Source organism: Panthera pardus, unplaced genomic scaffold, assembly GCF_024362965.1.
Source record: "Panthera pardus isolate Hobbes unplaced genomic scaffold, ASM2436296v1 HiC_scaffold_3, whole genome shotgun sequence".
Taxonomy (NCBI): Eukaryota; Metazoa; Chordata; class Mammalia; order Carnivora; family Felidae; genus Panthera; species Panthera pardus.
Window position 1 is genome coordinate 57,553,871 of NW_026526876.1, and position 27,844 is coordinate 57,581,714.

Consider the following 27,844-nt stretch of genomic DNA (forward strand, 5'->3'; position numbering starts at 1 on the left):
TGTCTCTCAAAAGTAAATAAACATTTAAAAAAAATTTTTTTAATTAAGAACATAAAAAGACAAATGAAAAATTATACTTAACATTCCAAAATTACTCTCTATAACTGAACAAACAAGTACAGAAAATCAATAAGGATACAGAAACTTAACACTCAAATAATTTGACCTAATTCACATTTATAAAGCACTCCATCTAACAAAGAATGCACATTCTTCTCAAATGCTTATGTAACATTAACCAAACCAGACATACACCCAGCCATAAAACAAGTCAAAACAAGGTGCCTGGTTGGCTTCATCAGTGAAGCTTGCAGCTCTTGACCTTGGGGTTGAGTTTCAGCCCCCTATTAGGTGTAGAGATCACTTAAAAAACAAAATCTTTAAAAAAAAAAAAAAAGTCTCAACAGGAGTACCTGGGTGGCTCAGTCAGTTAAGCATCCAACTTCAGCTCAGGTCAGGATCCCACAGTCCATGAGTTAGAGCCCCATGTGAGGCTCTGTGCTGACAGCTCAGAGTCTGGAGCCTGCTTTGGATTCTGTGCCTCCCTCTCTCTCTGCCCCTTCCCCACTTGTGCGTTCTCTCTCTCTCTCTCTCTCAAAAATAAAAACATTAGGGGCGCCTGGGTGGCTCAGTCGGTTAAGCGGCCGACTTCAGCTCAGGTCATGATCTCGCGGTCCATGGGTTCAAGTCCCGCGTCAGGCTCTGTGCTGACAGCTCAGAGCCTGGAGCCTGTTTCGGATTCTGTGTCTCCCTCTCTCTGACACATTCCCCCCCAATCCTCCCCCATTCATGCTCTGTCTCTCTCTGTCTCAAAAATAAATAAACATTAAAAAAAAAAGTTTTTTAAAAAAAAATAAAAACATTAAAAATAATTTTAAGGAAAAAAAAAAGTCTCGACAAATACAAAAGAATTAAATTCATACAGAGTGTATTCTCTGACCACACAGAATTAGAAACTAAATCAGGAACGTTCCTAAATATTTGGAAATTAAACAACACAATTCTAAATTTTTTTTTTAACGTTTATTTATTTTTGAGACAGAGAGAGACAGAGCATGAACGGGGGAGGGGCAGAGAGAGAGGGAGACACAGAATCGGAAGCAGGCTCCAGGTTCTGAGCTGTCAGCCCAGAGCCCACGCGAGGCTCGAACTCACGGACGGCGAAATCGTGACCTGAGCTGAAGTCGGACGCTTAACCGACTGAGCCACCCAGGTGCCCCAAAACAACACAATTCTAAATAACATATAGTGGGGGTACTGAAGCCACTGTCACCAAGTCTAGATCTAATGCCACACATGTGCGCACCACCTGGCCTAACAAGTACCCTCAATTCCTTTTGGTTCTAAATCCAATGTGGCAATTCTCAAGGATCAGCTTGGGAGGGAGGGAGGGAGGGAGGGAGAGAGGGAAGGAAGGATGGAAGGAAGGAAGGAAGGAAGGAAGGAAGGAAGGAAGGAAGGAAGGAAGGAAGAAAGGAAGGCAGGCAGGCCATAACCCCAAGAGTAAGATTACAGTTTTTTGAGTTGGTGCTGTTGGCATGGCCTGTGCCATCAGTCTCTTTTTCTATTTTAGAGAGATAGAGTTTGTGAACGGGTAGAGGGGCAGAGGGAAAGAGAAAGAGAATCTTAAGCAGGCTCCACTCTTAGCACGCAGCCCCACAAGGGGATCGATCTCACAACTGGAAGATCATGACCTGAGCAGAAACCAAGAATTTAACCAGGGTCCTGCCATCAGTCTCTCAATGAAGGACTTGGAAAATGAACTTGCTCTTACTGATATCATGAAAGACAAACTGAAGGGACAGATGATGGATCTCCAACACGGCAGCCTTTTCCTTAGAACACCAAAAACTGCCTCTGGTAAAGACTGTAACATGACTGCAAACTCCAAGCTGGTTATTATCACAGCTGTGGCCTATTAGCAAGAGACTGTCCAGCGTAAAGCAAACATATTTAAATTCATCATTTCTAATTATTGTAAAATAGAGCCTAAACTGCAAGTTGCTTGTTGTTTCCAATCCGGTGGATCTTGACACGTGTGGCTTGGAAGATAAGCACCTTTCCAAAAACACTGTGTTACTGGAAGTGGTTGCAATCTGGATTCAGTCTGGCTCCATTACCTAATGGGGGAAAGGCTGGGAGTTCAGCCATTAAGCTGTCATGGGTGGGTCCTTGGTGAGCATGGAGACTCTAGTGTACCTGCATGGAGCAAATGTTGCTGGTGTCTCCCAGAAGTATCTGCACCCTGACAGAGACACTAATGCAGATAAGTAACAGTGGAAAGAGGCTTAGAAACAGGTGGTTGACAGTGCGTATAAGGTCATCAAACGGAAAGACTACACATCCTGTGGCAGATTTGGCAGAAAGTATAATGAAGAATCTTAGGTGGGTGCATCCAATTTCCACCATGATTAAGGGATTCTATGGAATAAAACATGATGTCTTCCTCTGTGTTCCTTGAGACAGAATGGAATCTCAGATGTTGTGAAGGTAAATCTGACTCCTGAGGAAGAGGCCTACTTGAAGAAGAGTACAGATACACTTCAGGAGGATCCAAAAAGAACTGCAGTTTTAAAGTTTTCTACTATTGTACCACTTCACTGTTTAGGCTACAAGAGGATTTTAGTTGGAGGTTGTATATGTTGTCCTTATTATGTTACTCTAGTAATTATTAAAATGATCTAGGAAAAACATTAGTTTCCTCAAGTTGCAAACAGAATAGCTCATAAAACCCTGCAGCCATATGCTGATACTGGATGATACCTACCTTGTGTAGTCCTAAATTGGTTAATGTAAAATATAAAATAGTTCTACCACCTCAGAGGCACCAGTGACATTGCTGCATATGTTACAGTTGTTCTTCAAATCATATATGTATTTACTGTGTGTGATATATGATTCCTGGTTCTTTCACCCAACATGCCTCATACAACTTTTTTTTCCAGTTAACCACATCCTGGGATCCAAAGTATACATTCAATATTGCATATATTGTGCAGAACTATTCCAACAGATCTTGTGTACATATATATCAGAATAGTATACATTGCCATACTGTAACAAAACAAAACAAAAAAAAAGATCTACATGTAAACAATGCAACCAACTATCCAAGAGTCATACCAATTAAAATACCAAATAAACTTTGAACAGTAAAAAATAAACAAATAAATAAAAACATGTGGTAGGTCAAAGAGAAGCATATGGGAAAATAAGAAAATATTTTGAATTGAATAAAAGTGGAAACAGGATTCAAACTTTGTGGTTCAGAACTAAACAAGTACTTAAAAGGAAATTTTATAACATTAAATCCCTGCATTAGAAAACAAGAACGACGTAAAGTCACACCATAAGCATCCAGCTTAGGAAATGAACAAAACAAACGAAAAAAAAGCAAATTAAATACAATAAAAGCAGAAGGAGGAAAATAATAAAGAGTAAAACCCAATGAAATTGAAAACAAAACAAACCAAGAGAAAAATCAATTTCACCAAAATCCAGTTCTTTGAAAAGATAAAATAGATAAATCTCAAGCCAATTGATCCAAAAAGAAAGAGAAAGGATACAAATTACTAGTATCAGGCATTAAAAAGGGGCTATCACTTACAGACCCTACAGACAGGGGCTCCTGGGTGGCTCAGTCAGTTAAGCGTCAAACTTCGGCTCAGATGATGATCTCATGGTTCCTGAGTACAAGCCCCACATCAGGCTCTCTGCTGTCATTGCAGAGCCTGCTTCAGATCCTCTGTCCCCCACCTCCCCACCACTCTCGCACTCACACATGGCTCGCTCACTCACTCAAAAATATACTTTAAATAAAATTATAAGAGAATATTATGTATAATTTTATCAGTTAATTTGATAAACACAAACTATCAAAGTTAACTCAAGAATAAATAGACACCCTAAATAACTGTTCTACTTTTTTTTTTTTAAGTTTATTTACTTTTTTGGTAATCTCTTTACCAAATGTGAGGCTTGAACTTATGACCCCAAGATCAAGAGTCACATGCTCTTTGGACTGAGCCAACCAGGTGCCCCTAACTATGTTTGTTTTAAATAAATTGCATTTTTTACGGGGCGCCTGGGTGGCTCAGTTGGTTAAAGCATCCGACTTCAGCTCAGGTCACGATCTCGCAGTCCGTGAGTTTGAGCCCCGCGTCGGGCTCTGGGCTGATGGCTCAGAGCCTGGAGCCTGCTTCCGATTCTGTGTCTCCCTCTCTCTCTGCCCCTGCCCCATTCATGCTCTGTCTCTCTTTGTCTCAAAAATAAATAAAAAATGTTAAAAAAATTAAAAAAAAAAAAATGAAAGGAATGAGAGAAAATATTTTTAATAAATAAATAAATTGCATTTTTTTAATGTTTATTTATTTATTTTGAGAGAGAGAGTGTGTGTGTGCACCACAAGTGTGAGAGTGAGTGAAGAGAGAGAATCTCAAGCAGGCTCCGTGCTAGAAGTACAGAGCCGGATGTAAGGCTCGGATCTCATGAACCATGAGATCATGACCTGAACCAAATCAAGAGTCAGATGCTTAACTAACTGAGCCACCCAGGTGCTCCTAAATAAACTGAATTTAAATGCCTTGTCACAAATAAAATTGGACCCAAATGGTTTCACTGCTAAATTCTACCAAATATTTAAGAAAGAAATAACATCAGGGCACCTGAGTGGCTCAGTTAAGCATCTGACTCTTGATCTCTGCTCAGGTAATGATCTCAATGTTCATGGGATCCAGCCCTGGTCAGGCTCTGTGCTGACAGTGCAGAACCTGCTTGAGATTCTTCTCTTCCCCTCTTTCTCTGCCCCTCCCCTGCTCATGCTTGCATGTACTGTCTCAAAATAAACATTAAAAAAAAAAAAAAAAAAAAAATCACATCAGTTCTACATAAACAGTTCTAGCATATAAACACTTAGCAATTTAACTTAAGAAGTCAACAATACCATGATACCAAAATCAGATATGAACAAGAAATCTACAGACCAGTATCTCCCTTAGATATGAATGCAAAAACTCTGAACAAAGTATTAGTAAATAGAACCTAGCAACTTATGAAAATAATAATGTATCATCACCAAGTGGAGTTCATCCCTGGAGTGAAAATCAACCTATATAACTCACTATATTAGACTTAAAAAAAGTATAATTATATGATTTCAGTAGAGGCAAAAAAAAAAAAAAAATTGACAAAGTTCAATTCATTCATGGCAGAAACTCAGCAAACTGAAAATAGAAGGAACTTCCTGAACTTGATAAAGAATATCTATAAGACTACAAGAACCCTACAGTTAACATCATATGTAATGATGAAAGACTAAGTACTTTTCCCATAAGATGGGGAACAAGGCAAGGATATCCACTCTCACCACACCTATTCCAGATTGTACTGAAGGATCTAGTCAGTGCAATAAGGCATGCATGCATGCATGCATGCATGCATAAATAAATAAATAAGCAAGCATTCACATTGGAAAGGAAGAAAGAAAATTATCTTTAATCATAAACAAAACTGTCTACTTAGAAAATCCCAAATAATCTATAAAATAGCTTCTCAAACTTACTAGTAAGTGATTTCTTAAGGTTGTACAATACAAAGTCAATACACAAAAATCAACGTATTTTTACACAGTAGTAGCAAAACAGAAGTTTGGAGGAAAAAAGTAACATTTACAATAACATCAAAAATCATTACTTAGGAATAAATCTAACAAATATGTGCAAAATTTGTATGCTGATAACTACAAAGCATTGATGACAGAAATCATAGATAACCTAAATAAACAGAGAGATACGCTCTACTGGTAGACCAGTAGACTCAATCAATATTGTTAAGGTATTCATGCTCTCCAAAACGCTCTCCAAGATGCCATACAATCTCAAAAGACTAATGGTCTTTTTTTTTTTTTTTTTTTTTTAAGAAACTGACAAACATATTCTAAAACTTACATTAGAAAGAAAAGCACCTAGGGGCACGTGGGTGGTTCACTCAGCTAAGAGTCTGGACATCGCCTCAGGTCATGATCTCGTGGTTCAGTGGGTTCAAGCCCAATGTCAGGCTCTGTGCTAATTATGCTCTCTGGAGTCTCCCTCTCTCTCTGCCCCTCCCCCACCCACACTCTGTTTCTGTCTCTCTCTTAAAAATAAACAAACATTTAAAAAAAAAGAAAGAAAGAAAGAAAGAAAGAAAGAAAGAAAGAAAGAACGAAAGAAAGAAAAAAATCAAGGGGCACCTGGGCGGCTCAGTTGGTTAAGCATCCGACTTTGATGTCAGCTCAGGTCACCAGCGGTTCATGGGTTCCAGCCCCGCACTGGGCTCCACGCTGACAGTTCAGAGCCTCCTTGGCATTCTTTCTCTCTCCCTCTCTCTCTCTGCCCCTCCCCTGCTCGTGCTCTCTCTCTCTCTCTCTCAAAATAAATAAATAAACTTAAAAAAAAGTTTTTTATTTTATTAATTTTTTTTTATGTTTATTCAGTTTTGAAAGACAGAGACAGAGCACAAGCAGGGGTGGAGTGGAGAGAGAGGGGGACACAGAATCCGAAGCAGGCTCTGGGATCTGATCTGTTAGCACAGAGCCCGACACAGGGCTCGACCTCACGAATTGCGAGATCATGACCTGAGCCGAAGCTGGATGCTCAACCAACTGAGCCACCCAGGCGCCCCTCAAAAAGTTTTTTAATAAAAAAAAAAATTGATAAACTAGACTTCATCAAAATTGAAAACTTCTGTTCTCTGAAAGGTAATATTAATAAAAAACAATCCAGAGAGAAAAGATTTGCAAAACACATACCTAACATGTTAATTAACTTGGATTTAAGTGAAATTTAAAGAGGCGGCTGGGTGGCTCAATCAGTTAAAACGTCCAACTTCAGCTCAGGTCATGATCTAGCAGTTCATGGGTTCGAGCCCCTCATTGGGCTCTGTGCTGACAGCTCGGAACCTGGAGCCTGCTTTGGATTTTGTGTCTCCCTCTCTCTCTGCTCCTCCCCTGTTCATGCTCTGTCTCTCTCTGTCTCAAAAATAAATAAAACATTTTAAAAAATTTAATTTCTAATTATAATACTCAGAAAACTATAGAACTCCCCCCTTTTTTTTTAAGTTTATTTTTTGAGAGAGCAAGCGAGCACAGGGAAGGGGCAGAGAGAGGGAGAAAGAATCCCAAGCCGGCTCTGCACTGACAGTAGGGAGCCTCACGCGGGGCTTGAATCCATGAACTGTGAGATTATGACCCGAGCTGAAATCAAGAGTTAAACGCTTAACCCACTGAGCCACCCAGATGTCCCTAGAACACTTATGATAGAAAGTGAAAAAGAGGGGCGCCTGGGTGGCTCAGTTGGTTGAGCGTCCGACTTCAGCTCGGGTCACGATCTCATGGTTCATGAGTTCGAGCCCCGCGTCGGGCTCTGGGCTGATGGCTCAGAGCCTGGAGCCTGCTTCCGATTCTGTGTCTCCTCTCTCTCTGCCCCTCCCCCATTCATGCTCTGTCTCTGTCTCAAAAATAAATAAACTTAAAAAAAAAAAAAAAATTGAAAGTGAAAAAGACACAAAGAAATAGAAAAACATTCCATGCTCATGGACTAGAAGAATAAACATACTTAAAATGTCTATATTACCCAAAGCAATCTACACATTTAATGGAATCCCTATCAAAATACCACCAGCATTTTTTCAGAGCTAGAACAAAGAATCCTGAAATAGTGTGGAACCACACAAAAGACTTCGAATAGCCAAAGTAATCCTGAAAAAGACATCACAATTCCAGATTTCAAGCTATATCACGAACCTGTAGTCATCAAGACAGTATGGTACTGGCACAAAAACAGACACACAGATCAATGGAACAGAACAGAAAACCCAGAAATGGACCCACAACTATATGGTAACTAATCTTCAAACAAAGCAGGAAAGAATATCCAATGGAAAAAAGACAGTCCCTTCAACAAATGGTGTTGGGAAAACTGGACAGCAACATGTAGAAGAATGACACTGGACCACTTTCTTACACCATACACAAAAATAAATTCAAAATGGATGTAAGACCTAAATGTGAGACAGGAAACTATCAAAATCCTACAGGAGAACACAGGCAGCAACCTCTTTGACCTCAGCCACAGCAACTTCTTACTAGACACGTCGCCAAAGGCAAAGGAAACAAAAGCAAACATGAACTGCTGGGACTTCATCAAGATAAAAAGCTTCTGCACAGCAAAGGAAACAATCAGCAAAACTAAAAGGCAGCTTACGGAATGGGAGAAAGATATTTACTAATGACATATCTGATAAAGGGTTAGTATTCAAAATCTATAAAGAACTTATCAAATTCAACACCCAAAAAACAAATAACCCAGTCAAGAAATGGGCAAAAGACATGAATAGACACTCTTCCAAAGAAGGCATCCAGATGTCTAACAGATACATGAAAAGATGCTCAACATTACTCATCATCAGGGAAATATAAATCAAAACCACAATGAGATACCACCCCACACCTGTCGGAATGGCTGAAGTTAACAACACAAGAAACAACAGGTGTTGGTAAGGATGTGGTGAAAGGTGAACCCTCTTGCACTGTTGGTGGGAATGCAAACTGGTGCAACCTCTCTAGAGAACAGTATGGAGGTTCTCAAGAAACTAAAAATAGAAATACCCTAGGACCTAGCAATTACACTATTAGGTATTTGCCCAAAGGATACAAAAATACAGATTTAAAGGGGTACATGCACACCAATGTTTATAGCAGCATTAGCAACTATAGTCAAACTATGGAGAGAGCCCAAATACCCATCAACTGATGAATGATAAAGATGTGATACATACACAATGGAATATTACTCAGCCATCAAAAAGAATGAAATCTTGTCATTTGCAATGACGTGCTCAGAGCTAGAATGTATTATGCTAAGTGAAATAAGTCAGAGAAAGACAAATACCATATAATTTCACTCATATGTAGGATTTAAGAAACAAAACAGATGAATACATTGGAAGGGGAGGAAAATAAAAAGAGGGGGACACAAACCACAAAAGACTCTTAATGATAGAGAACTAACTATGGGCTGACAGAGGGAGGTGGGTGGGTGGGAGATGGGCTAGACGGGTGATGGGTACTAAGGAGGGCATTTGTTGTGATGAATCACTGAATTCTACTCCTGAAACCAATATTGCACTGTATGTTAACTAAAATTTAAATTAAAAAATAAAATATGATAACATTTCTAATTATATATAATGTTGGAAGGAGTCTTATACTCTTAAGAAAATTTAAACTAGTGTCACCATATCCCTTCTTTTTATTTTACAATCTCTTCTTTTTAACTACCCATAGTACTTTGTATTTGTACCAAACAGTTTGGCACTTAATTACATAGTAACACCAAATATTTTGTATCTTCCCAGACTTTTTTTTTTTTTTGGTAACTTAAGCATACCTCTTTAAGAATCAAAAGTTTTATATTTTTCCATAGAAGATATACAAACGGCCAACAAGCAAATGAAAAGATGGTTAATGTCCTTAGTAGGAAAATGCAAATCAAAACCACAAAGAGGTAGCACTCACACACAGTATGATGGCTTATAATTTTTTTTTAATTTTTAACGGAAAATAACTCTTGGAATGGATGTGGACAAACCAAAATCCCTGTGCACTGCTAGTGGAAACATAAAGTTTAGTCTCTGTGAAAAACACCTGGCAGTTCCTCAAAGTTAAAACACAGAATTACCATATGACCCAGCAATTTCACGCCTAGGTATATACCCACAAGAACTGAAAACAGGTACTCAAAGAAGTACACGTGCACACACACATGTTCATTGTAGCACTATTCACAACAACCAAAGGTAAAAACCGCCCAAACGTCCAACAAATGAATGAATAAACAAACTGTAGTATGTACATACAATCGAGTAGAATTAAGCCATAAAAAGGAATAAAGTACTAATACAAACTACAGTGTGGATGAACCTTTAAAACATTAAGTGAAAGAGGAACCTGGGTGGCCCATTTGGTTAAGTGTCCAACTTCAGCTCAGGTCATGATTTCATGATTTATGAGTTCAAACCCTGCCATCAGGCTCTCTGCTGTCAGTGCAGAGCCCACTTAGGATACCCTGTCCCCTTCTCTCTCTGCCCCTCCCCTGATTGTGCTCTCTTTTTCTCTCAAAAATAAACACTTAAAAATTTTTAAATAAATAATATTAAATGAAAAAGGCCAGATACAAAAGGTTTTATATGATTCCATTTATATGAAATATCCAGAACAGATAAATCTACAGAGACAGAGCACAGATTGGTGGTTACCAAGGCAGCATACTATAGTTAATAATATTGTATTGCATATCTAAAAGTTGCTAAGACACCAGACCTTAAAAGTTCTCATCACAACAAAAAAATATGTGTAACTTTGTATGGTGACAGATGTTAACCAGACTTATTGTGGTGATCATTTTGCTATATAAATATTAAGTCATTATGTTGTATAACTGAAATTAGTATAATGTTATATGTCAATTATACTTCAATTTTTAAAAAAAGATATATTTGCAAAAGTAATTTATGATAATCTGGAATGTTAGAAACTTTTTCTAGCTTAATCTGAGTGATAGGTACATCTGTAAAACTTCATTTGTATAACTAACCATTGTATATTTTACCACAATTGAAAGAAAGACCCACAAATAGTTGCCACATAATACAGTGCCTTTGTAGGTTTGAACAGTTAACAGAAGAGTGGTCTGTCAGGAGATAAATCACACTAATATATAAGAGGAACTGAAATGGGAGAGGAAAAAATAGCCCTTAAAGTAATTTAGAATTGGAGCACCTGGGTGGCTCAGTCAGTTAAGCATCCAACTCTTGATTTCGGCTTAGGTCTTGATCCCAAAGGCATGGGATCAAGCCCCACGTCAGGCTCTGGCTGATCATGGAGCCTAAGATATTCATTCTCATTCTCTCTCTCTCTCTCTCTCTCTCTCTCTCTCTCTCTCTCTCCCCCCCCCCCCCTCTGCCCCACTCCCCCTTCTCGTGCGCTCTCTAAAATAAAATAATAAAGTAACTTGGACTCAAGGTAATAATACTAACACTTTATACCAAGTACTGTTCTAAGAACCAACTATACATATAATAATGCATCTAATCCTTCTCATAACTCTACATGACAGGTATTATTATTATCCTCATTTTACAGATGATGAAACTTAAGCCCAAAAAGGTTAAGTAATTTGCTCAAGGTCACACAGCAATGAGAACTTTCCCCATGATAATAAACTTATTTTTTTTTACCATAACATACATACCTATGAATATACAACAAAACAAAAACGAAGAGAAACTAAAACTGGCATTCTCACAACTGGCATTCTCACTAAAACCGGCATTCTCACAACTGGCATTCTCTTTGGTTTCTACAAAACCAGAGACCAACAGTAACATTTCTTTGCCCCATCATGAAACTTCAAAGTCAGCATCATCCTCTGACCAATTTCAGTCTGCAATCCTACCTAACTATAAACCTCACTCAGAAAGGCACCATCTACATCACCCTTGATCTTCTACTCTGAAATAAGGCTTCACAAAATAAAAAGTACTTACTTTCTCACAAGAATGTTAAAGATACTTGGAAAAGAGAACAAAGAATAAAACATATTCCAAAGGAAAAAAATCCATAACTTCATAATCTACTGGATGAATACAGGTGAGAATAGAGGTTAAAAGAATCAAAAACAATCCCAAAGTTTCTAGCTTGCAAGGTTTTAGAAAGGTTAACAGAAATAAAAATAAATGGCCATAAAAGTCTTGCACACAAATGTTCATAACAGCTTTACTTGTAATAGCTAAAATCTGGAAATGATTCAAATACCAATAAGTAAACAGATAAATAAATTATGGTATAACAAAACATTGGAATAGTACTAAGGAATACAAGAAATGAACCATAATACATGCAGCAACATAAATACCACAGACATTATGCCAAAAGAATACAAACAACAACAATACACACTGTATGATTACATTTCTATGAAACTAGAAAAGACAAACCTAATTCACAGTAATAGAAATCACATCAGTGGCTGCCTAGGAATAGAGTGAGAGTGATTGCAAAGGGTTATAGGGAATTTCCAGGGAACAGAAAAATGCTCTTTGTTGTCACTAGGGTGACGGTTACCTGAACACTAAAAATTTGTGAATTTTACTGCAAGTAAATTATACTTTGGTAATGCTGACTAAAAAAAACATTATTAACTTTGAAACTGGTAAATAAGGGGAACCTTTTGCAAGGGGAAATGAAAAAGATGAGTTCATTTTATATGTGTTGAAACTAGCATATCTATGAATATCGAAGAAATACAAGACATTTCAGGCAGGCATTTGGAGACATTTAGAGTAAGGGGCCAGTAAAATAAAATTTTTAAGAAGGGGACAATAAATAGCACTAAGCATTACAAGGAAGACATTTAGAACCACACATGAATATTTATTCTCCTTGAGACTTCTCAGAAACATTTTTCTAAGTTTATTTATTTATTGGGGGTAGAGGGGCAGAGAGGGGAAAGGGGGGAGAGAGAGGAGGGGAGAGAGAAATACTCCCAAGCAGGCTCCACTCTGTCAGAGCAGAGCTGGACAAGGTGCTCAAACCCATGAACCGTGAAATAATGACCTGAGCCAAAACCAAGAGTCGGATGCTTAACCGAATGAGCCACCCAGGCACCCCGAGTCTCTCTCTAAACTCAAAGTCCTGCTCCCTGAAAATCGACCTAATAAAAAAATTGATGTTTTTTTGGCACTTAAAATATTAAAAAAGCAAACAAGATCAGGAGGACTAAGATCACCGGTATATTTATGCTCTTAGAAAATTTTTTGCATATTTTTGCACACACTAAATTGCTAAAAAATACCAATAACATTTACATATCCTAAATTTCCCATGTGTACCACACAGGTAATTTAGTAACTACAAATTTTTTTTTAAGATATTTTACTTTTAAGTAGTCTCTACACCCAACATGGGGCTCGAACTTATAGTCACAAGACCAAGAGTTGCATGTTCTACCGACTGAACCAGCCAGATGCTCCTAAACTCTAAATTTTTCATGTCTCTCATTTGAAGTGCTTGTAAATGTGTACTGCTGTTCTGCAGACATGCATACTAGGAGGTTTTTCTCCTCCTGCCTAATCCACCATTCAAATGTTTAATACCAACCATCTTTGAAAGGATAGATAAGAAATTATGATTGCTTGTGCAAAGGGGTACAGTGTGGGAAGGGGATAGACATGGAAGGATAACTTACTTTCCATGGTATATCTTTTTTGTATATATATTTTTTAATTTTTCAATGTTTATTTTTGAGAGAGAGAGCGAGCGTGAGCAGGGGAGGGGAAGAGAGAGAGATGGAGACACAGAATCTGAAGCAGGCTCCAGGCTCTGAACCGTCAGCACAGAGACCGATGTGGGGCTTGAACTCACAAACTGTGAAATCATGACATGAGCCGAAGTCGGACTCTTAACCGACTGAGCCACCCAGGCACCCCTGTATATTCTAAATTTTATACCATGAACAGTTATAACTTATTCTAAATAATTTAACCTCTTTCCATTATTTAAGGCCTTTTCCAACTTTAAGGCAAAAGCTGATGATTTCCCAAAGACAACCGTGGTGCCAAGATGCAAGTATGATGGAAATACTTTGACTAATTTACTTCTCACAGGCCTTTGCCATTATAGAGAGCCTTAGCTCTTAGCTCTGTCCATTAACTTCATGTAAAAGTACTATTAGCCTCTAAAAGATAAGCTCTTTCTTTGCCTCGTTAGAAGCTGGAAGACAGTTTTACAAATCAGATTTATTTCCTTTAATCTTTACTAAAGTTTTTTTTTTTTTTTTATAAAATCCTGACTCGGCCTTCTCCTTGAGTTTTCTATTCCCAACAGCCACATTCCCTCTAATTCTAATTATCAATACCCCAAGACTAGTAATTCCCATACCTGAAAGGAAATTCTCACTAAGGAAGAGAAATAGAGAAATAAACTGCATACACTAGTATTTCACGTACAAAGAAGTGATGAAAAATTTTCATATTCAAACATTAATAACTCTGTTATGATATAGGTAGATATCAGAAGGTGGTAAAAAGAGAGAATTAATGAATACAAAACAGCAGCTTTTAATCTTTGAATCTTTAAAATGTAGTGAAATAGTCTAAACTTGTGAAATCTCAGTAACATTCTGGAGAAATGTCATTTACAGGAAGAACACCACTGCTAATTCACTTCAGTCTAATTAACAATATTAAGTCTAGGGGTGCCTGCCTGGCTGGCTCAGCTAGTGGAGCGTGAAACTCTTGATCTCAGGGTTGTGAATTTGAGCCCCACACTGGGTGTAGAGATTACTTAAAAGCAAAATCTTTTCTAAAAATTAAGTCTAGGGGCGCCTGGGTGGCGCAGTCGGTTGGGCGTCCGACTTCAGCCAGGTCACGATCTCGCGGTCTGTGAGTTCGAGCCCCGCGTCGGGCTCTGGGCTGATGGCTCGGAGCCTGGAGCCTGTTTCCGATTCTGTGTCTCCTTCTCTCTCTGCCCCTCCCCCGTTCATGCTCTGTCTCTCTCTGTCCCAAAAATAAATAAAAAACGTTGAAAAAAAAATTTTTTTTAAAAATAAAAAAATAAAAATAAAAATTAAGTCTAATTAGCAATATGTGATTGATTAGTCAATCAAAAAGTTTTTTTCCTCCCTTTACCTTACTGCCATGTAGATTCTACTTAACCTGGTAGAGTACAACTAGCTCAGGTTTTACAGACATATTCCTGGCTCCATTACTTACTGGCTACACAATCGTAAGTTCTTTAACCTCAAGCATCGGTTTCCCCACTATATAATGGGGCTGCCACCTACCTTGCAGAAATGTTGTAAAAGATTAAAACAAAAATATATCTTAAAGTACCACACACACAAATAAATGTTCAGTAACTGGCAGCTCTACTACTACTAAAACTCTTATCATAAATTTCAACATAATTAACTATTTAAAAGACTAAATAAGCTGTAACTCAACATATGGCAAATATTTACTATGGCTGAAATATTTCAGTTCTCTTCTTCAGAATGCACAGTATGACTGCACTTCCTTACCTCTTCTGTGTAATCTGTTAAGACCATAGGACTTGTTTTGGCCAATGAATAAGCCAAAATGACATGACCCTCTTCTAGACACTTTAAGAGCCAGTGAGTTATTAGCAACAGTTTCCTTCCTATTGCCATGGAGATCGCGAACAATGTGTTAAAATGGAGCCTCTATCAGTCTGAGACCCTGCATAGCAAGAACAAGCAGAAGCCCCCACCAACCCACACTATACATATAGCGTGTCAAGCAAAAAAATGTACTGTTAAAAGCCACTAAAAGTCCTGAACTGTTTGTTACCACAACATAACCTAGTCTTTCCTAATACACAACCAAAGCCAAAATCACTATCTTTCTTGTTTGCTTACAAAACAAAGTCTTCCTCAACACATCCTTTCCCTTACCTCTAGTAAACCCCTATCCTATCAATTTTTCTGCCTTAATGTCTCTCAAATCCATCATGTCAGCTCTCCGTATTTAGACTTCTGTAATAACCTTCTAACCAATCTTCCTACATATAATTTCTGCCCATTTATTCTCCATAATACCTTCAGAGTAATCTTTTCAAAACACAAATCTGATTAATACACTCCTGCTTTTATATGATTCTCACATCGGCAAAAATGGTCCTTCAAAAAATAACTATAAGAACTGCTAGAAATGTTTCATATTCTGCATGGTGATTACATGACTGTATACATCTGCAAAAATTCAATAATGTTACACTTCATATTTATGCAGTCTGGTGCATTAATTATGCCTCAATTAAACAGTTAAAAGAACTAAGATGGCCCCAAAGTAATTTTTTACCAAATATCCATCCCTAACCCTATAAATAACCTATAGCCACAAACTATGAATCCCTTTCTTAGATATTGATCTTTCATGCTCTCAGGTATTTGATATCCTTTCCAGTCCTACTTTTCTTTAAGACCTAGATAAAATCACACTCCCTCAGGGCTCATTCCAGCTTTCTGAACTCTACCTTTACTTTTGCTATAACAGCTCTTATAACATTAAATTCTACCTTTACTTTTGCTATAACAGCTCGTTGTACATTCCACTTCCCATAACCTTAGCATTGACTAAACCAGTGCATCTCAATCAGAAGTGATTTTGTTCTCCAGGGGACATCTAGCAATGTCTAGACATTTTTGATTGTCACATGCGGCAGGGAGTGCTACTGGCATCTAATGGGTAAAGGCCAGAAATGCTGCAAAATATCATAATACACAGCACAGATCCCCCCATAACAATTAATTATCCTCCCTAACATGTCAATACTGCCATGGTTGAGAAATCTTGCACTGAGTTATTGTATATACCTATTTGCAAATCTATATCCCTAACTAAACTGAACTACAGGAGGAATCCAGTCTTAACTCATTTTTTGTATCCTGGCACAGCACCTAGCAAATAGCACTTGAATGTATAATAAATAGATGTCATTATGATAAACACAGTGCCTAGAATATAGGACTCAAAATATATAATAAATACATGTGTTATTAATGAATCTCATTTTAATTAAAATAAACCTAAAGCTACATAGTGTACTGGCTAAACTGGTAGTCTTTATTTATTTTTTTCTTTTAAAGATATTTTTTCATTTATTTAAAGTGGGCTCCACACCCAGCACAGGCTCAAACTCACAACCCTGAGATCAAGAGTTGCATGCTCTACCAACTGAGTCAAACAGGTGCCCTAAGCTGGTAGTCTTTAAATTCAAATTTCATCAATTACTATTTTGATTTGGTGTTTTCATAGTATATAGCAACAAATCAAAAGTTATAACCTGAGTATCTCAAAAGTGTTAAGTGAAAATTGATTTCCATACTAAGATAAGCATGAGTATACCAAATAGCTTAATCACTATGCATCAAAAGGAATAAAAAAAGAACACTGTTTCAAAAAAATGTTTTAATCTCATCACACAGTACCACCTAAGACAAAGTAAAATAATGGATACTAAAATTTAGAATACCAGAGCAACTGGCTGGCTCAGTTGGTGGAGCATGCAACTCTTGATCTCGGGGTAGGGAGTTCAAGCCTGAATGCTGGTTGTAGAGATTACTTAAAAATAAAAATAAAAGCGGCGCCTGAGTGGCACAGTCGGTTAAGCATCTTGACTTCAGCTTAGGTCATGATCTCAGAGTCTGTGAGTTTGAGCCCCGCATCAGGCTCTATGCTGACAGCTCAGAGCCTGAGCCTGCTTCAGATTCTCTGTCTCCCTCTCTCTCTGTCCCTCCCCTGCCTCGCTCTCTCTTAAAAATAAACATAAAACATTTTAAAAATATAAATAAAAAATTTAATACTAAAATTTAAGGATACCATTCCAGAATCCTAACTTTAATCCAATATAATTTATATTAACAGAGTAACAGTGCACCTTAATGTCAAAAATAGACATTTTTATTATTTAATAAACATTTCATATCTCAAAAACAGAATTTTATTGTTAATGACTGGATGTACCACCTCAAAGAGTCATAAGACATATTTTAGGTGTTTGCTTACTGTACCTGTTTTACCATTCCTACCCTAATATATTCCACACCATCACGTAGAAGGTTGAATGAAGATCTGCACTTTCAAGACTTTTAAATCAATCAGATGACCTGTTAAATTTAGTTGTTTAGAGTAAAATATCAGGAGGCTAATTATCCAACTGAAGGTAAATTTTTGAAAGAATGATACATTATTGAAATATCTACATTCCAAATATGGTAAATAAAAGTTCTTTGATTCCTACTCAAAGTTCTCAAAACATACAACTTTCAAAGTAGGTCCATTCTTGTGGATTAAAAACATGTTTTTTTCAAATATCATTTTGGCCCTCCTTACAGGCACAAAATCTAATTCAATTCCAATACTAAAACTACCAAATGCAAAAACAAAGTAAAATATAAACCAAAATACTCCCATCCCCCTTATCATTTATTTTTTATTAAATAATAAATAGCACTTACTTCCTATATATTCAACCAGTGACAGAAAAAATTTCATTTGGTAACAATCCTTTATTTAGGATTTTGGGATAACAACTTTTACTATAGTAATAAGCCTCTCTTGCAAAACTTATTCTTCTAATTTACTGTATTATCTAATACATATTACAAAAACAAAATTCACATATCAATATTTTTATTTTCTTCTAAAACCATGCTATTCTTGAATATAGTGGTTCTCTTCACCCAATTTACTATATATTTGTATGTATATGTGTAATTAGTTCAACCAAAATGTCACATAAACGAAGAGATACCCAAATTCTATACTTTCCATCGCTAGCAACCAAGTCTATTATAGGACATTCCTTTTCTAAATAGAAAACTTTCACATCTTTTCCTTCTTGAAGTCCTTTTACTCTAAAGTTTCACAGCATTATTTTACAGAACTTGAATATTCACACATAATACACAAAAACATTTTGTCAGTACCTAAAATGAAGATAAAAGGAAGGATCTTTTCATTACTCTATTTTCTCAATAATGGAAAAATCAGCGCTAACAACTATATATGTCAAAGTAAAGAATCTGAAAACAAGCACATTATGTTGTTCCTCTGGGACTCAGAACCCTTAAATTCTAAGGAACAAAACCAACAAACACCATACTCCTATAATGTGATGATCCGTTATTATAAAACATCACAGTCATCATCTACCATTTACATAGCATGAGATTACTGAAACACTACATGTTAAATACTATCACACATACCATACAGAGTTTCTATGCAACAATAAAGTTTCCTTATCAAGTATAATTACAGGTAAATAAGTAACTTTAGTCTTTCCAATCAACAATATAGATGCGTTTAGCAAAGAGAGAAAGCTTTCCCAAAGAAAAAGCCTTCCCCTTGTTTAGTAATGCTGTTCATCAAGTTTTTCTGAAATTTCTCAGTCTCAGTGGAAATAAATTTGAAGAAATCAGTAAAAAATACAGCCTAGAGACTCATAACTGCTACCACAAGTGGACTAAAAACATCAATCAAAACATAAGGATATGGTAAAATGTCATGCACTGAAGCACACTGAAATTTTAAAAATATACTTAATATACTTATCTAATATACTTAAATAGTCACCTTACAAATCCTGTTAAAATATATGCTGCAATATTTTTAAAATCCACATATACCCCAAATAAAAATAAAAGACATTTTCTCAATATGCTCCAAATAAAAAGTTTTCCTTCCTTAAAAAATAAATTTTGCAATTCCTAAGAAACTGCACTCATACACACAGGCTATGACTCTAGATATGTAATAACATAGGTTCCCCAATATAAACACCTCAAAAGTTACCATTACACCCAAAATGGCTGGTACCCTTACCAGGATCTTTTAGACAGAGTCCTTAGTACCCTAACAAGATGTGCAGCCTAATAAAGGTGAATATGCATAACATAACTATCAAATAGACTAGAGACTAGAATCAGGAAAGACTGAAAGTAGACTTATTAAAAGAAAAAACAAGTATATTATACTTCAGAGGCATTAAAAGTAAATACATAAAGTAAAGGCATAAAAAGATGATGTAGCGCCTGGCTAGCTCAGTCAGAAGACCATGTGACTCCCGATCTCAGAGTCATGAGTTTGAGCCCCACCTTGGCTGTAGAGATTACCGAAAATAAATAAATATACACTTTAAAAAAAGCGGGGAGGGGGTGTGCCTGGATGGCTCAGTTGGTTGAGCATACAACTCTGGCTCAGGTCATGATCTCATGGTTTGTGCGTTCAAACACCACATCAGGCTCACTATTGGTGCAGAACCTGCTTCCTATCCTCTGCCCCCCCTTTCTACCTCTCCCCCAAATACGCTCTCTCAAACAAAGTAAATATTAAAAAAAGGTAGAAAGGATGAGTTGAAAAAGAAATTTTTAAAAAATGTAACTGGGTAACTAACTTGAATGTACATATTTTAAAAATGTAACTGGTTATCCAGAGCACATAAAGATACAGCCAAAAAAAAAAGTTTGTTGGGATGCCCAACTCTGAAGTTTCTTAAGCATCTGACTCTTGATTTTGGCTCAGGTCCTGATCTCATGGTTGGTAAGCTTGAGCCCTGCAGAGCCTGCTTGAAATTTTCTTCCTCTCTCTCTGCCCCCCTCGCCCTGTGTGAGCACACTTTCTCTCTCTCTCTAAAAATAAATCAATAAACATTAAAAAAAAGTTTCTCATTAGAATGCTTACCCTTACATACCACATTCTGATTATTTCCTATTATTTTTCATTAAAAAAAACTGTTATTGTAACTTACTAAATTGAATTCACTAGCCATTATTAAGTCACAACCTAAAGTTTGAAAAACACTAGCTTAGAGGAACTGACAACCCCAAGGAACTGACAATTCCTTGCAAGGAACTGACAATTCCTTGCTTTCATGAGTATCTAGTTTAAGAAAATATTCAGGAGGTGGAAAAAAATGAAAAGACAGAATTCCTCCAGGGCAGGTATCATGTCTTACTGGCATATGATCATCATTTAATGTCTGTTAATTAATATATTGTGGAATACAAACCACTTTCAAGGTAAGGATGTACAAAGGGAACCTATAAAGATAAGCTTAGGAGAGCAGGAGTACTTTGGATGCCTTCAAAGCTAGGAAGGTGAAAAGAGCTCCAGGATGTGGAAGAGTGACATGAAATGACTCTTAAATAAACAAATGAAGTACAAAAGGGAAAGAAAATTTCATTATTTAGGAAAGGTTTATCCACAAAGGAAAAAGAATATCTCTTGTAGAACTAGCCAGTAGTCCACTATAGGTATAAAAAGTTTGTAAGCTACTCTTAGAATTAGAAATTCTAGGGCGCCTGGGTGGCTCAGTCGGTTAAGCGGCCGACTTCGGCTCAGGTCACGATCTCGCGGTCCGTGAGTTCGAGCCCCACGTCGGGCTCTGTGCTGACCGCTCAGAGCCTGGAGCCTGTTTCGGATTCTGTGTCTCCCTCTCTCTCTGACCCTCCCCCGTTCATGCTCTGTCTCTCTCTGTCTCAAAAATAAATAAACGTTAAAAAAAAAAATTAAAAAAAAAAAAAAAGAATTAGAAATTCTAATAATTTAGGGGCGCCTGGGTTGGCTCAGTCAGTTAGGCATCCGACTCTGAAGCTCAGGCTTGAGTTCAAGTCCTGAGTTGAGCTCCACGCTCAGTGTGGAGCTGACTTAAAAGAAAAATTCTAATCATTTCTTTCAAAAAGGTATGTCCAGCTCCAAATGTATTAATCCAAATCAAAATTATGTAATGCACTTCAGTGTTAAATATTAGACTCCCTGTATTCATTTGCAAACATTTATTAAACAGCTAGTGTGTGATAGCCAACAACTTACTGGGCACGTACTATGTATCAGGCAATATGCTAAGTACTTAACAAGTTATCCCATTTAAACCTAACAACCTTGTAAAGTAGGTTCTATATTCATTTTATAGATGAAGAAAGTAAGGCTTAAAAAGTCACATAAAGGTGGGGGGGGGGGGCACCTGGGTAGCTTAGTTGGAAGCGACCAACTCTTGATTTTGGCTCAGGTCACAATCTCCCGGTTTGAGCCCCGCATCAGGTGCTACACTGACAGTGTAGAGCCTGTTGGGATTCTCTCTCTGCCCCTCCTCCCCTTTCTCTCTCAAAATAAATAAACTTTTTTTAAGTTACATAAAGTAATTACACAGCTAATATTATTAAGTGAAATTAAGATACATTACGTGCCACTTTTATCATTATCAGTGGTTGCAAATCAGAATATTTTGTTCCATTCCATTATTTGTCACTGCTTTTCTCAGAAACTAAATTTTGCATATCTTTCTAAGAGTTCTTTTTTAAAGTTTATTTATTTTGAGAGAGAGAGAGAGCATGAGGAGCTGGGTGGTGGGCAGAAAAAGAGAGAGAATCCCAAGCAGGCTCAACCCATCAGTGCAGAGTCCAAGGCAGGGCTCAAGCCCACAAACCACAGGATCATGACCTGAGCCAAAATCAAGAATCCTACACTTAACCGAATGAGCCACCCAGACCCCCCGTGCATGTCTTTCTAAATAGAATAATTCACCTTCTTCTAACTCTGCATTTTGTCAAAAGGAAAAATCAGCTCCTTTTCAACTTTAAAGATGTTAGAGGCCACTTAAAAGTAGTTATGTTTAGGGGCGCCTGGGTAGCTCAGTTGGTTAAGCAGCCAACTGCGACTCAGATCATCATCTCCCAGTTCATGGGTTCAAGCCCCGCATCAGGCTCTGTGCTGACAGCTCAGAGCCTGGAGCCTGCTACAGATTCTGTGTCTCCATCTCTCTCTGACTCTTCCCTGTTCTCTCTCTCTCAAAAATAAACGTTGGGACTTCTAGGTGGTTCAGTCAGTTAAGTGTCCAACTTCAGCTCAGGTCATGATCTCAGGGTTCATGAGTTCAAGTCCCATGTCAGGCTCTGTGCTGACAGTGCAGAGCCTGGAGCCTGCTTCAAATTCTGTGTCTCCCTCTCTCTCTGCCCCTCCCCTACTTGTGCTGTGTGTGTCTCTCTCTCTCAAAAATAAATATTTAAAAAAAGTAAAAAATAAACATTGAAAAAAATTTTAAATATACAACTCTAAAAAGAATGAGTTGTTTACACTGACATTGGCATTTTTAATAGGCTATATATCTATACTTTTATTTACATGCCAGGTATTTATGTGAGTTCAAGCCCACATTGGGCTCTACACTACAGTGTGGAGACACCTTAGGATTCTCTCTCCCTCTCTCTGCCCCTCCCCCACTGGTGTGCATGTGCACACAAGTGTGCTCTCTCTCTAAATAAATAAACTTACAAAAAAAAAAAAAGTGCCTAGGTTGCTCAGTAGGTTAAACGTCGAACTTCGGCTCAGGTCATGATCTTGTGCTCATAGGTTCGAGCCCCGCATGGGGCTCTATGCTGACAGCTCAAAGCCCACAGCCTGCTTTGGATTCTCCCCCTCTCTCCCTGCCTCTTCCCTACTCAGCAATCTGTCTCTCAAAACAATAAAATACAATGTCAAAAAATTTTTTTCTTCTTAAGAACTGTTTCTAGTCCCTCCATACAACTTTTTAATTCATGTGGATTTTTTAGAAGGTCTGAGACATCTTTAATGAAATTAAACATCAATTTTTACCACTAAAAATTAAAATATTTCAATCCAACAATGGAATGGAATGGAATAATACAGGTTTGTATCTTTCTCACATCTTAGAATTTCAAATCTTGAACAATATTTTTTTAAATTGATGTTTATTCTTGAGAGTAAGAGAGACAGAGTGTGAGCAGGGGAGGGCAGAGAGAAAAGGAGACACAGAACCCGAAGCAGGCTCCAGGCTCCAGGCTCCAGGCTCCGAGCAGTCAACACAGAGCCCGATGTGGGGCTCAAACTCACGAACCGCGAGATCATGACCTGAGCCAAAGTCAGATGCTTAACCAACTGAGCCACCCAGGCGCCCCAGAAATTTTGAAGAATATTTTTTTAAAATCCAGCCATAACAAGTATAAAAACCTAAAAGCAGATAAATGTAACGATGGCACTCTGTTTAACAGATCAATCTCAATTTTTCACAAGAAGTTGACTACAGAAATAACACTTTTTAGAAAAGACTCATTCATACATGATTCTGAACATCAGTTAATACATACCAAAAAAACCTCCTAATTTTTTTTTAAAGTTTATTTATTTTGGGGGGGGGGGGCAGGCAGAGAGAAGGGGAGTGAGAATTATGACCTGAGCCGAAATCAGGAGTTAAGAGTTAAGCCTCCAGGCTTAACCTACTGAGCCACCCAGGCGCCCCAAAACCTCCTAATTTCTAAAAGGTTAAACTAGTATGAGTGCAATTATTATAATAGAGACTACTGATAACCAAAAGTGATACAAAGAAAAAATTAACTGATTTTAATACACAAATCAGTCAGATGAAAAACCCAGAATTTATTTCCTGGTAATATGAATAACAGATTAATCTCAAATCTAATTTCAATGCCAACTGTTGGCCCCTAGAAAATTTCTGAAGTCACTAAGTATTTATATCCACTAAGTATCAGCAAATTACTAAAATAAATTATTCTCTTTATGGTTAATAACAGCATTTAGTCTTCCTGGTGTTCTATAACTAATCAGCTTCTTTCTTATTAATGGACTGACATAACATGGGACCAAATATGTATGTGCCTCGATATACAGAAAGTTTGTTTAATATTAACACACATTCAAGTAACTGCCATATCCATAGTTCTCCTCAAATCTATACTATAGAAAACACAGTAATAATTTTCTATTCAGTTCACTCATACTTTTGTTCTGTACATTGTTCTATTTCTCTAAAACCTCTCAGAGTTTAAATATGTTTGAGAAACTATCTTTTAGTTTGGAAGGTAGGTTACTGTCAAGATAATATTAGACTATTAAACCCAGTTGATTCTTAGAAATTCTTCCATCTATAAAACATGAGAATTATAACCAAATTAACAAATCAGATATCAGAATGCCAAAAGTTAAGTCATTAAAAGGGAATCCAGAGAAAGAGTCAGTTGTGAAAGAACAGGAAGTGATGTACACTGCCATTTTGTAGATGAACTATTTAGAAACCTAAGTACCATACTAAACTGGAATCAACCAAACCCAGCTCTCAGTATTCTCTGACAGTGGCATCAGAGGTCAGCCGAAATAACCCTCAGGCAGTTTTTCCTTAATAATGAATTTATCTAATTGGTAAAGAAGATACTTTTACCACTTTTAGAATTCTTACCAGATAATGGGGTTTCTTTTTACTTGTTCTTAAGAGTCTCTCTTAGTTCTAGCATGCTGAAGTATAGCAAGAAGTTTATGTACATTCTGTGTATATTCTCTAAGTTTTGTAGCCTTTACTGACAAATCTTCTCTGCCTGCATCTTTCCAAGACAAAAACATAATCATTCTCTGCTGAGCAGTATGCTTGGGTTTACACGTGCCAATATATATGAATTATCAACAACATACAGAATTAAACTTTATGGCATAATTTCCCATATAGGGAGAAACTCTATACACCAAAACTCTACACACATGGCAGCTTTGTGCCATGAAATAAAAATTCAAATGAGAAGTGCTGTTTAAGTCAAAATAAATTTAGATAAAAATCAAAACGAAATAAAGAAAGCAAGGAGAATTCCATTTTCCGAGGAAAAATAATAAAACTGATTTACCATGTCATTAATGTGCCTCCTTATATCAAAATCATGAAATGACAGAAACGAAATTGTTGCCTAAAACTACTACTACTAACATCTTTAAATCCCTGTCTTAAAACAGGTTTCAAAATGCAACAAACACACCAAAAAACGTCTGATGGGTAACATTAAATGTAGATGACATCCAAAGGTATTTTAAAATAAGTCACCCACTAAGCAAAGCTTAAACACCAAATGCAACTTGTTAGTAAAATATCAAAACAACTCATATCTGTACATATTTCAGTCTTCACTGCTTTGGGAAAAAAAAGTAATTCTACGAACTTTTATATATGAGACATTTTTAAATCACTTCATCAGTAAATCTAAACACTTAAAGAAAAAAAGTATGAACAGTAGACTTCAAGACTATTCTTTGATCACAAAAAGCACTTTGCAACACACTTCCAGGATGTTAAAATTTTTATTTTTATTTATTTCTACTCTAAAAACAAGTACTACTGTAAACCAGATGATTTCTTTTAAATAAATGACATGAAGCAAAAGAAGTGGAAAATGACTACATAACACAGATCCTTTCACAGAATAATTAGGCAAATTAATGTCTTCTTTTTCATTTCCTTAACAAAGCATCTCCACAGAAAGGTTTGTAACCTAATCATTTTCAGAAAATTCCAATTTCAATGTTATACAAATAGCATTAACCCTAAAAATTCACAGCTCAAAGAGAACGAAGGTCCATTAAACGGCCTGCCTGTATGCATTAATCTTTAATAATTCTTCAAAAACTACAAAAGTCACAAAAGAAAAAAAGACAGGGACATGAAAGAGTACAAAATTATTTCATCTGAATCCCAGTGAAAACCCAACGTGTTCACACACACACACACAAAATGTCAATCTAGTGTTTAAAAAGAAAGCGAGAGAGAGACATCAAAACTGTTCAAACATGGCAGGGTCCCTCTCCAGAGACCATATTTCTCAACAATAACAACAGGAACAGATATGCTTCCCAGGGACAGATCTCAGGGGAAGAATATTAAACCGGTACTGTTATCGATTTAAAACCAAGGGAAAAGGGTAACCTTTCCAAGGGAAGCGCCATTACTTCCCACTCCTGCTCCCCCTCCCTTCAGTGTATACACGGGCCTGTGTATGAAGAAACTGCCTTGGACTTCTGCAGCATTGCAGTAGACTAAAGGATGGGGAAGGGGGAAGGGTAGGGGGGAGAAACGCTTCCATCACCCCTACAGGAGTATAGATTTCCTGAGCGGGGGTGGAATCCATCCAGCAGGCTACCCTTCCCAAGAATACAGACACTACAAAGGAGGAGAGGGAGGAGCAGAGGGATCAGAAGAGAAGGAAAGGGACCTCGCGCCTTTAAATCGGGGTGCACAGCAACCCAGTCTCCCCATGAGAGCCACACCTTCCTCGAGACATCCCCTTCCACCACCCCTTCCGGTGACCCTCAGGAAAGAGAAATGTAATTGCTCTTGCCCCTCAAAACGGGAGGGCGCCCAGCTCACCAGCTTCTTCACCCCACCCACAGAATCACAGACCCTCCTTGTCTCTCTCCCTACCCCACCCCCACATCCCTTCTACTCGGAGAGGCCCGAGTGGGCCGAATTTCCCCGCCCCCTCCATGTCTCCCTTTCCCAAAGCAGAGGTGCCCTTACCCTTTCGCCGACAGGTCTGGGCGGAGTAGGCAAGCGCAGCCCCCTGCAGCGCTCGGGTAGCCGCTACGCTGGAGGGCGAGGAGTGAGGAGGAGGGGGCCTGGCGACCGACCGCCGCCCCCCCCCCCCCCGGAGCCCCAGCAAGCCGCCCAGCCCAAGCTCTGCGACAAGGGGCAGGGGGGGAGGGGGCGAGGGGACGACCGGGGTCGAGGAGGCGCCCTCAGCGCTTGGGCTCAGCTAAGATGGCGCGGGGAAGTGCTGGGAGCCGCCGCCGCCGCCGCCTCGGGGGAACCGGCCCGGGCCTCGGCCGCCTCCCGTCCTCACACAGCCGAGGCCCTCTCGTCCCCCGCCGCGGCCCCTCGGCGGGCGGGCCCACGCACAGCCCTCCGCCACCACCACCACCCCTGGGAAGGGGGCGCTCACAAAGGGAAGAGAGGCCGCGGGCCGGCCGGCCGGCGGCGGCGGGGCGGGGTCCCCAGGGGCCGGGAGGCCTCAGAGGTTCGCCGGTGCCTCGCGCTCTCGGCCCGTGAAGGGCGCAGGCAAGCGGGACCCCTCCTCTCTCCTTAGACAGGCGGCGGCACCAACTCACTACCTTTGCCACCCTCCCTCTCTCTCTCTCCAAGCCCTGAAGCCACACAGCCCGGCCGCTGCCCAGGTTCCCCCCCCTTCCCCGACACCACTCCCCTCCTCCCGACAGTCATCCCAGTCTCCGATCTCGCGAGATTTCCCGCCTGACAGGCCCGACCCTGCGCGAGACACGACTGCGTACGCGTGCGCGCCCTCTCGGGAGCGCGCGAGTGCTTGCACTGGGCGGAGTCTTCCCGGGTGGCCCAGAGTCCCAGCCTTAGTCCAGCCCTGTCTCGCTCAGCTGGCTGAACTCTTCTGCCACGCGGGTGTCAGGTGCATTCATTTCACCCTGA

General features: G+C 38.6%; 1 protein-coding gene and 1 pseudogene across 1 annotated transcript in view; one reads left to right on the forward strand and one right to left on the reverse strand.

Annotated features, from left to right (window-relative positions):
• TAOK1 (TAO kinase 1) overlaps nucleotides 1-27,611 on the reverse strand; it is a 144,642-nt gene extending 117,031 nt beyond the window's left edge. Inside the window, exon 1 of the mRNA XM_053892655.1 lies at nucleotides 26,927-27,611. The gene's annotated coding sequence lies outside the window, so the exon portion shown is untranslated. The remainder of the gene's footprint in view (nucleotides 1-26,926) is intronic.
• Nucleotides 1,503-2,575, forward strand: LOC128774203 (L-lactate dehydrogenase A chain-like; annotated as a pseudogene).
• Nucleotides 27,612-27,844: the final 233 nt, after the last annotated feature.